Source organism: Melitaea cinxia, chromosome 11 (genome assembly GCF_905220565.1).
Source record: "Melitaea cinxia chromosome 11, ilMelCinx1.1, whole genome shotgun sequence".
In the NCBI taxonomy this organism is placed as follows: domain Eukaryota; kingdom Metazoa; phylum Arthropoda; class Insecta; order Lepidoptera; family Nymphalidae; genus Melitaea; species Melitaea cinxia.
In genome coordinates this window covers 8,360,096-8,370,579 of record NC_059404.1, presented here as the reverse complement: position 1 = coordinate 8,370,579, position 10,484 = coordinate 8,360,096, and positions in this window count along the sequence as shown.

Sequence of the window (10,484 nt, the reverse complement as noted above, 5' to 3'; positions counted from 1 at the left end):
TTAATCAATATATTTAATTGCCCAATTAAATGAAATATTTTTCAATAAAATTAACGATTGCCTGCAAACAGTCCGTGCTGCTAGCAATTACACCTGTAGGAGCGAGCTAAAGAGTTCACTTTTGTTAATTATTGATATCTGTTGTGTAAAACGAGTTTGATCTACCCATTTCGAACACTTACTCTGTTTATCGGCAAATTAGTTTCTAAGGATAATGTTTACATGTAACATTTTGCTTTGTAAACATTAAGCTACGTATCAACGTCTTATATTGCGGCCTTAATTCAGTCGCGCCGAAATATTGTTCGTAATAGACGGCATTCCGTGTAATACAAAAAGTGAACGTTAGTGAACAACTTAAATATTATTATTTTTTCTAGTCATCAAAGTGGATCATACTCTACGTATTGAAATAAATTAGTAGGTATTTAAAATTACGGATAAAATTTAATAATGCACCACTTTTTATAAAAAAATATACACCATAGTTTTTGTTTATAAAGAGTTCTCCATTTATTTGTTTCGCAAAATTCAAAGAATATAACAAAAAAATTAACACATAGATAAATATTTAAACTTAAATGGTGTGAAGAATGTTCTAATTGTTTTTCTAACTTTTAATATTGAAGGATTTACAAGGAATTCAAAATCAAAGAGTCGCTATTTGCTACTGACGTTACAGAAACAGGGTTGTTTTGTTATAAAGCACTAGAGAATAAGCTACTTTCACACTAATTCCTAATGTAGACGATTCTCTAATTGCGAAAGTGTCATCCCCAAGGAATTTAATCACATTGGAGCGAAATCATATACCTTGTAACTATTGTTTTAAACGCGTTCGTGTTTTGTATGACGCGTTGCGATTACCATAGAATCATTATTCGCTCCTAATTAGGAATCTTACCGACCTTGATGTAAACATAGCTGAAGTATGAATATAAGTATTATGTGAATTATAAAGTTAGCGTAACCACAATACGACTAGAAGAGTAAGATGTCCAGCTCATCAAACAAGCGCACGGCCTACCTGATGGTAAGCAGTTATGGTAGTCTATAGACGCCTGCACCACAAAACAAAACTGCAAGCGCGTTGCTTACGCTATCGATGGACTCTGGCCACCTTACTCAGCACAGGAACAGAAGACTATTTGAGAGCAGTGCTATTTAGCTCTAATCTTCTGTAGGATCTAGGTAATTACTTCCCCAGTTGGGCTACTACAGATTTTAAGCAGGATACATCCTACTATGCCCTGCCCCAATAATAAACATATTATCTCATCAAACTATTCGAATGCAAATCCGTTAACTCGAAGTTGCAAATTTTAGTATAACAATTAATTCTAGTTTTATTTGCCGTTACGAAGCCTATTTATAGGAGGAGGATGTTGGCTATAAAATATTACGATAGTGACTTATAAAGCCAGAGTATTTGTAAACGTTAACGTGAGCCACCAGCGTTGGTCGTCTTGTGATACAATTCTGAAAACAATTATTTAGGTAACGATTTATTGAAATCAAAAAATTGACCAAAAGATTTAACGTATATTTATTAAATATACTTCTCTTAAATTTTTAATATAATAGATATTTATTCTTTTTAATTTATATATTTACCACTACGTCTTTATATTAAATTTCCCGTTTTCCGTTTGGAAGAAATGGCTCAATGATCATAAAGTTCGCCAAATGTACTATTCAATCTGTATAACTATATTAAGGCTTTATTTACAATCTATTTATGGTGTACAATAAAGTATAAATGCATAAAAATAAACTTTTTAAGAGGATATTAAAATAATAGATACTTTATGGATGAAGTATAAACATTACTTTCGTGGCAGTCGTTACTAAAAAAGATATCAGTAGGAAACTGCAGATATTTCCGTATCACGAAGGGAAGTAAAGCACAGTTTCTAGTTCCAACGCTCAATGGCGTGACGTCACCATATTGATCCGTTTTCTTTCATACGACATTATGGTGCGCACGCAACAATACTCTTTCGAATATTCATAACAAAAAAGCAAAAATAATTACAACCAGAACTCTATAACCTAAAATAAGTAAATAATATAAATACTATAATAAATAAAACTGTTTCTTTTTTCTTTATAAACATTAATATGATAAATAACTTGAAAATAAGAAAGAAACTGGTAACACTGAAGAACATATCTGTACATATAAGTATATGATTCACGGTTACTGATTGCTCCGTAAAGGAAAATTTGAGCGCATGCGCGAAAAACATGGCGTTTAACTACGACCTCACTGCAGGGTGAAACAGGCACGGACTTGCTGTAAAAAGTACTAATAATAAACTAACGCTAATTACCTATACAAAATTTGTATCGAGTATTAAAATTTGATATACCTACTTTGTACTTTGCTCTTTTTTGATTAAAATAAACGGTACTTTTTAAAGAAAGTCTATAAACATGTGTGCCGAATAAATATTACCCGAAATAACTTATTAAGTTATTAGTTGTAACTTTCACGATATAGTGTATAGTAAATTAAGTTTTTAATTAACTTGAAAGTTCAACTTACAACTCTCAATGAGGTCAAAGTTCTCAATACGGACCTGTAAAGTATTAGCATTCGGCGACGTTCGTAGATTTTCGTGCATTTCCGTGGTCCGCCTTTCAACCCTCGTATGAGATGCCTTCTCGGGAACTCAAAAAATCTTTACAATGTTTTACACACTATTCTCAAAATGCGACTAAATCTATGTTTTAACGTTGAATTGTAAATGAATTAAATTTTTGTGTTAATCTATTCTTCATATTAATGGTTTTTGTTCAGTGGCTGTGATAGTTAACAATTGTGCTAATAGTTCGTGTGCTTCGAGTTAAGTACTTTAAACCAAGGTAATCCTACTAAATCTAAATTATAACATCCACATCATTTACTGATATAGCAGCTACATTGTAAGCATTATTTCATGTTAGGTTTCTTTTTATTAAAAATAAAATAATATTATAATGAAAGTAACAGTTTTAGCAGTCGCAATTTTTAACAATACTATAACTGTAGGCTATGAACTAATGCTTTTAAAAAGATAAATTCGTCAAACAGTGACGTGAGTTCCTCCTTGTTCCAGAGAGTGCGCCATGAAAAACGACGACGACGAAGATGACTGAAAAAGAAGTAAATAGAATGCTGGGTGAGTTGATTTTTGTTATATATTCTTAAAATTTAATAAAAACGTTGTCATGAGTAAATTATAATAAGAATCAAAGTTTGGAAAAAAAATAGTTACAAATTCTTTAAATATATCAACGACTTTGTTTTTTGATATTTTTCTTTAAACGCTTACTTCTGTTATACATAAATTAAATACAAAATTTACTGTTCTCTGTTTCGAAAATAATGATGCAAAGTAAATAGAAATTATTGCAATTATAGGGTACGATATTCCTAAGAGACATGCTTTTATTTATAAAACTTAATTAAAATGATAAATGCATTTCTATTCCGGACGTCACGATGTCATTTCGAATACTTGAAGCTTGAGCGTGAACAAAATGTAATGAGTTCGTAATTTCACTTGGTAGGTATTTGTAACATAACAATTTAAATAGTCTAGCAAACATATCGCTATCAATACTTAGTTCCATATATCATTTTTTAACCGACTTCAAAAAAGGAGGAGGTTACTCAATTCGACCGTGTATATAATCTCTATATATATAAAAGCGAAAGGTCACTCACTCATCACGAAATCTCCGAAACTATAACACCTACAAACTTGAAATTTGGCAGGTAGGCTCCTTATAAGACGTAGGCATCCGCTAAGAACGGATTTTACGAAACTCGACCCCTAAGGGGGTAAAACGGGGGTTGGAAGTTTGTATGAAAGTCCTATGTTTTTGAAGTAAGAGACTTGAAATTTAAAATGTATACTCTATAGATGGTAATAAGGTGTCCAAATAATGTATCTTTAGAAATCCATTTCCTTTTGGGGTTAAAACGGGGGATGGTAGGTTGATTCACCCATGACGAAATCTCCGAAACTATAACACCTAAAAACTTGAAATTTGGCAGATAGGCTCCTTACAGATCGTAGACATCCGCTAAGAACGGATTTTACGAAATTCAACCCCTAAGGGGATAAAACGGGGGTTGAAACTTTGTATGAAAGTCCTATGTTTTTGAAGTAAGAGACTTGAAATTTAAAATGTATGCTCTATAAATGGTGAGGAGGTGTCCAAATAGTGTATCTTTAGAAATCCATTTCTTTTTGGGGTTAAAACGGGGGATGGTAGGTTGATTCACTCATCACGAAATCTCCAAAACTATAACACCTACAAACTTGAAATTTGGCAGGTAGGCTCCTTACAGGTCGCAGACATCCATTAAGAACAGATTTTACGAAATTCGACCCCTAAGGGGAGAAAAACGGGGGTTGGAAGTTTGTATGAAAGTCCTATGTTTTTGAAGTAAGAGACTTTAAATTTAAAATGTATGCTCTTTAGATGGTGAGAAGGTGTCCAAATAATGTATCTTTAAAAATCCATTTCTTTTTGGGGTTAAAACGGGGGATGGTAGGTTGACTTACTCATCACGAAATCTCGGAAATTATACCAGTTGCAAACTTAAAATTAGGCAAGTAGGTTTCTTATAGGGCGTAGACATCCGCTAAGAACGAATTTTATGAAACTCGACTCCTAAGGGGATGAAACGGGGCTTGGAAGTTTCTGCGACAGTCCTATGTTTTTGAAGTAAGAGACTTGAAATTTAAAATGTATGCTCTATAGATGATGAGAAGGTGTCCAAATAATGTATCTTTAGAAATCCCTTTCTTTTTGGGGTTAAAATGGTAGGTTGACTTACTCATTACGAAATCTCCGAAATTATAACAGTTACAAACTTAAAATTAGGCAAGTAGGTTCCTTATAGGACGTAGACATTCGCTAAGAACGAATTTTATGAAACTCGACCCCTAAGGGGATGAAACGGGGGTTGGAAGTTTCTATGCAAGTCCTATGTTTTTGAAGTAAGAAACTTGAAATTTAAAATGTGTGCTCTATAGATGGTGAGGAGGTGTCCAAATAATGCATGGTAATCTATAAATATAAAAGAGAAAGATCACTGACTCACTCATCACGAGAACTCAAAAACAGCTGGATGGTCCATTCATCCAGGATGGACAAAGATGAAATTTGGCAGGGAGGTAGATTATAATTAGTAGACGTCCGCTAAGAACGGATTTTGCGATATTCCACCGCTAAGGAGTTTAATTGGGGTTGATAGTTTGTATGAAACATATACAGCGGGATCGGTTTAAAGCAAAATAACCGCGTTGCAACCCTATGTGTTCAAGAAACATTTATATTGATCACTTATAACTTTTAACTGAGGTAGGGCACAGCAGGAATTTCCTGCTCAAAATATGGAGCAGCCCAACTGGGGTAGTAAGTACCTCGACCTTACAGAAGATCACAGCAAAATAATACTGTTTTCAAGCAGTACAGTGTTCCTGTTGGTGAGTAAGGTGACCAAAGCTCCTGGGGGGATTGGGGATTGGGTCGGCAACGCGCTTGCGATGCTTCTGGTGTTGCAGGTGTCTATAAGCTACGGTAATCGCTTATCATCAGGTGAGCCGTACGCAGTAGTACAAAAAATATATTTTTTACAATATCTAACCTTTACGTTACTAGAATACTTTTTATTTACCCCTGTCGTCACGGAGTCACGAAGGAGCGTGCGTTACGCTATTCTGTGGCATATAGTTACATAGAACCATATTAAAAACTAAATTACATGCAGTATATTTAAACATATTTACACTACAATACTATATTATTACTACATTATTTCATACCACAATTCTGACGAATTCAACAAACCATTTTGTTAAACGCGACGCGCTTCACGCGCACGTAGTCGCGGGCAACAGTTAGTGTATTATAAAACAAAGTCCCCAAAAATGTATGTGATCGATTCCCTCAAAATCTACGGAACGGATATTCATGCGGTTTCATCAATGGAGAGAGGGCTTCAAGAGGAAGGCTTATAGAACGGCTAAACTAATTATGATGAGAGTTTCACTGGAAGTTTGCCAGGAAAACTTTGCGTCACACCGATTTCAACGCGGGCGAAGCCGCGGGCACAGCTAGTATATATATACAGATATGTTCGGGGATAACTTTGTCGTTTCTGGATCGATTTTGATAATTCTTTTTTTGTTGGAAAGGAGATATCCCTGGTGTGGTACCATGATAAGGAAACCAGGATCTGATTGGATCCCAGAGAAATCGAGAGAAACTTGAAAATCCCCATAACTTCTTACTGGGTGTACCGATTTTGATAATTTTTAATTTAATCAAAAGCCGATGCTTATTGTGTGGTTACATTCAAATTTCATCGAGATCTGATTATAACTTTTGGAGTAATCTTTGATACTGCGTATTTACTTGAGTAATTTTTTTGTCTACCTACGTTGTATTACATGTCGATATAATTGAAGTCGGTTCTTATCATTTGCCTGCAAACACAATTATCTTTATACCTTATTTTCTGGGCATAGGCCTCTTTCCTCATGTAAGAGAAGGATCAGAGCTTAATCTACCACGATATTCCCTACTATGAGTAACGATCGCTATCAAGTGTATACAAGATAACAAACGGGTGAAGCCGTCGGCTTAACGTGCTCTCTGAGACACGGCGGGGAGACCCACAAGAACTGTACAAACACCCAGACCACGGCAAACATCTGTAAAGTCAAAACAAATATTTGTCATGTGCGGGGATCGAACCCACAACCGCCAGCGCAACAGCCATAAACCAGTGCTGTGACTGTTGCGCCAACTCGTGTCTATACTTATTCTTTATGTATACCTTGTTGTAGAAAAAAGAACAATTATGCAATTAATATCAGTATGTATTTTAAAGTATGTAGGTACATCCTGCTAGCGTTTTTGATAAGTGAAATTGCGGTCTAAGAGGGAGTACGCTTACCCAGAAGCAACCTGTTCACTCGCGATTTAAAGATCCCCAGGTTATATTAATAAGAATTAATTAATCTTTAGAAGACAATAGCTAATAACTAATTTAAAACTAATTTTAGAGTTTTTGCTGTTAATAAAAATAGTTTCCTATCTACGTTAGATTCAAATTAAATGTATTGTAATATCTAATAGTAGATTAGATTATTTTTAAACTTAGAAAAAAGCCATTTATTTAGCTGTCATTCTTTTATTTTCTACTGATTTTCAAGTGTCCTAGATATGAGGTCTTTGAACTCTTTAACTCATCGCTAGAGTGCACGTACCACCTGGCGTACCTACTGATTACCGCTAAGTCAAATACTTTATCCTTAACTGCTACATTGCCATAGCACAGCTGCCCTTCAAAGGTATCACCGGTCTTCATACAGTGTTCTGTTTCAATTATCAATCATTCGTATATAATCTTCGCTATGAATACTTGCCTCAGTGACCTATCGTGTAAACTGATCTCATGAACAAAACGTCGGCCTTGTAAGCTAATAACGTGCATTTGTTAGATAATAGTTACAGTAGCTCTTCTTATTAATAAACAATATATATCGTTTTAAAATGTTTAATCGCGTGTGGCATTATATTTTTAGCTTTATTAAGGAATGACTTAGAGGCTCCCAGGGCGTGAAGTAAAGTTGTAAATGATGCAGCGCAGTCATACTCGTAGACTTGACATTAAACGTCTCGTAGGATCAAGTCCGCGATAACCCACTGATAAACGCTCGGATGTGGATAACTTTGAAATAAGAGGTGTAGTGTTCATTGTTATTTGTATAATAAAGGTGATGTGGAACGTGGAATTAGCTTTACATAAAGTGTGTGTAAATATTGTGCTTCGATATAAAAATAAGGACAAAATAAAGAGAACACTGTTAAAACTGAATCTTAGAAAGAGAAAGAAACGACCCTGAAATTCTATCCTGTGATAGATAAGAGATCTTGATAACGCGTCGGTAATCAGTAACAATGATAGCCGTGGTTCTGTGTGTTTTCGCCAAAATAATTAACTTTGCGAAAAGTGCCTATTCTCAGGAATGTGAAGAATTTCCTCTTAACAAAAAGCGAAAACGACGGGCAAGCAAAGGTAGTGTATCTAACATTTATTAATATATGTTATAAAACTCAATAATTACTTTATATAGATAATTCGTTTATAGTTTTTACACATCAACCTGCACTAGCGATAAAATTAGTCGCCTTTTTAGAATAAAAATTTTCACTATAAACATTACACAACTAAAGAAAGTATACTGATTGGTTTAGTATAATCTTGTTATACAAAAGTAGCACTTTATCATTTGACGTGATTTTTATGTTGTTGAATGTATTTTAATAATAGTACGTATATACCTACAATAATTACGTAAGTTTTACAAGTAATTCTTGGTATAATATATATGTTGCATCGCTTAATGAAAAATATATTAAATGTATGAGTTATTGGAACGAAGTTCCTTACGGCAGGCTTGACATTTGACTGGGAGGGCGAACTGAAAAAAATGTGATACTAAAACCGTAAGAAAAATATATAACGTTAGTGACGTAATATCAGTCACACAACTGTATTTATGTTTTTTTATTTCACTTCATAGTTTGAATTATTATTATTATTATTATTTTGTTTCATTTATTTTATTTTACGGTATTTGTTATTTTCTTAAATACTAAATTTCCTAAATACTTTTATGTACTTAATTAAAAACCAATGAACAAAATTTAAAAAAAAAATCAAGAACGAAAATATATATAAAATTCAATTTTTTTTTTCAAATTGTGTTGCTTCTATATTATCCGAAGGAACTTCGTTCCTACCTGGTGTCCCATGACACCACATAATTTAATTTTAATATATGAGTGTTTTCTTTGAACTCTTTTTAAAATATATATTTAACTAGCTGACCCGGCAAACGTTGTCTTGCCGCTAAACGCTATTTAAAAATAGGGGTTGATGGTAGAGGGTTGAAAATTTAGGGTTGTATGTATTTTTTAATGTTGTATCATAAAAAAATAGAAATTAAAAATTTTGTCTAAAAAAAAAGAAAAAAAATTAGGGGTGGACTACCCCTAACATTTAGGGGGATGAAAAATAGATGTTAGCCGATTCTCATAGATACCGGATAAGCACAAAAAATTTCATCAAAATCGGTCAAGCCGTTTCGGAGGAGTATGGCAACGAAAACTGTGACACGAGAATTTTATATATTAGATAAGAAGCCTATTATTTCGCGACTGTCATTTTGGACAATCCGCACAATACGGACAATGCAGTCGAGTCATAATATTCGAAAAAAATTTTTTTATGATAATTTATTTTATAAATAACTAGCTGCCCGCACTGACTTTTTTGTCAAAAGTTAAAAGTTTTTTTTTTTTTTTGTATGAAAGCCTTCCGTGGCCATCTACAAAAAAAAATCCTAAATGGTCGAGTCGTTCTCGAGTTATGCGATTAGCAACATTTATTTTTATTTATATAGATTGTGTATTAGTGCATGCTGGATTAACACAAACATTAAGACAAAAATTAAACATTTTATAGTGTCAAGATTCAACCAATTTTAAAGAAAGAACGCTGTCAAACGGAGCCATAATGTTTTATTGCGGAACCCAAATACTGAATTAATGTTGTTTGTGTCTATATGCATAGATAACAAACTATTCTCAGGTGATAACAATTCAGAATATCACATTATCACTATTGATAAATAAAGTATAAATTTACCTGTATGATGGAAGTACAAGTACCAATTCGGATTATGTATTTTATCACTACAACGACATCTGTATTCTATTGTTGTAACATCTTCGATATAACCATTTGAAGAAAAACAGAGAACAATCAGCTAAATAAGTTCCTATGCATCAAACTAGATGGCGGTGTTATACATATTTCATTTTTAATCATTTTGGGATCGAAAATATCTCAAAATATTGTAAATGTAAAAATTGAAAAGTTTGTTTGCTCCCGCTAAAGCAAGGATTCATTAGTAATTTTTTTTTATTGAAATATGTTTAAAACAAGTTGAAGGCACACAACACAACACATCATGCAATTATCCAGAAGTGAAGTATATAGGTACCTACTAATTAACGATAATGTACGATTTCGATAGTATTGAAATTTTACGTAGGTGTCTAACATAAGGGTCTTTAAATAGTTGTACTTACCATATTTAATAACCAGGCCGTTACATATTTTCATAGCTTTTAAAATTGATCTCGAGTTGAATCCAATTTCTCTTTGAAATGGAAATGGATCAAGATATTATAGGTATATGATTATTTACAATTTCTTTATTACTGTTTTCTCGCTGTACTACATTAAGCAGATGTTGTAACAGTTGAAAATGAGCTGCACTGCTGAGCAATGACCCATATGTAACTGAAAATAAGGAATTCATCGTCTTATAAAATGAGAAATGAAGATCAGACAGAATGAAAATACATATTACAGGGTGATTACGAGATACAAGTTTATGTCTTGT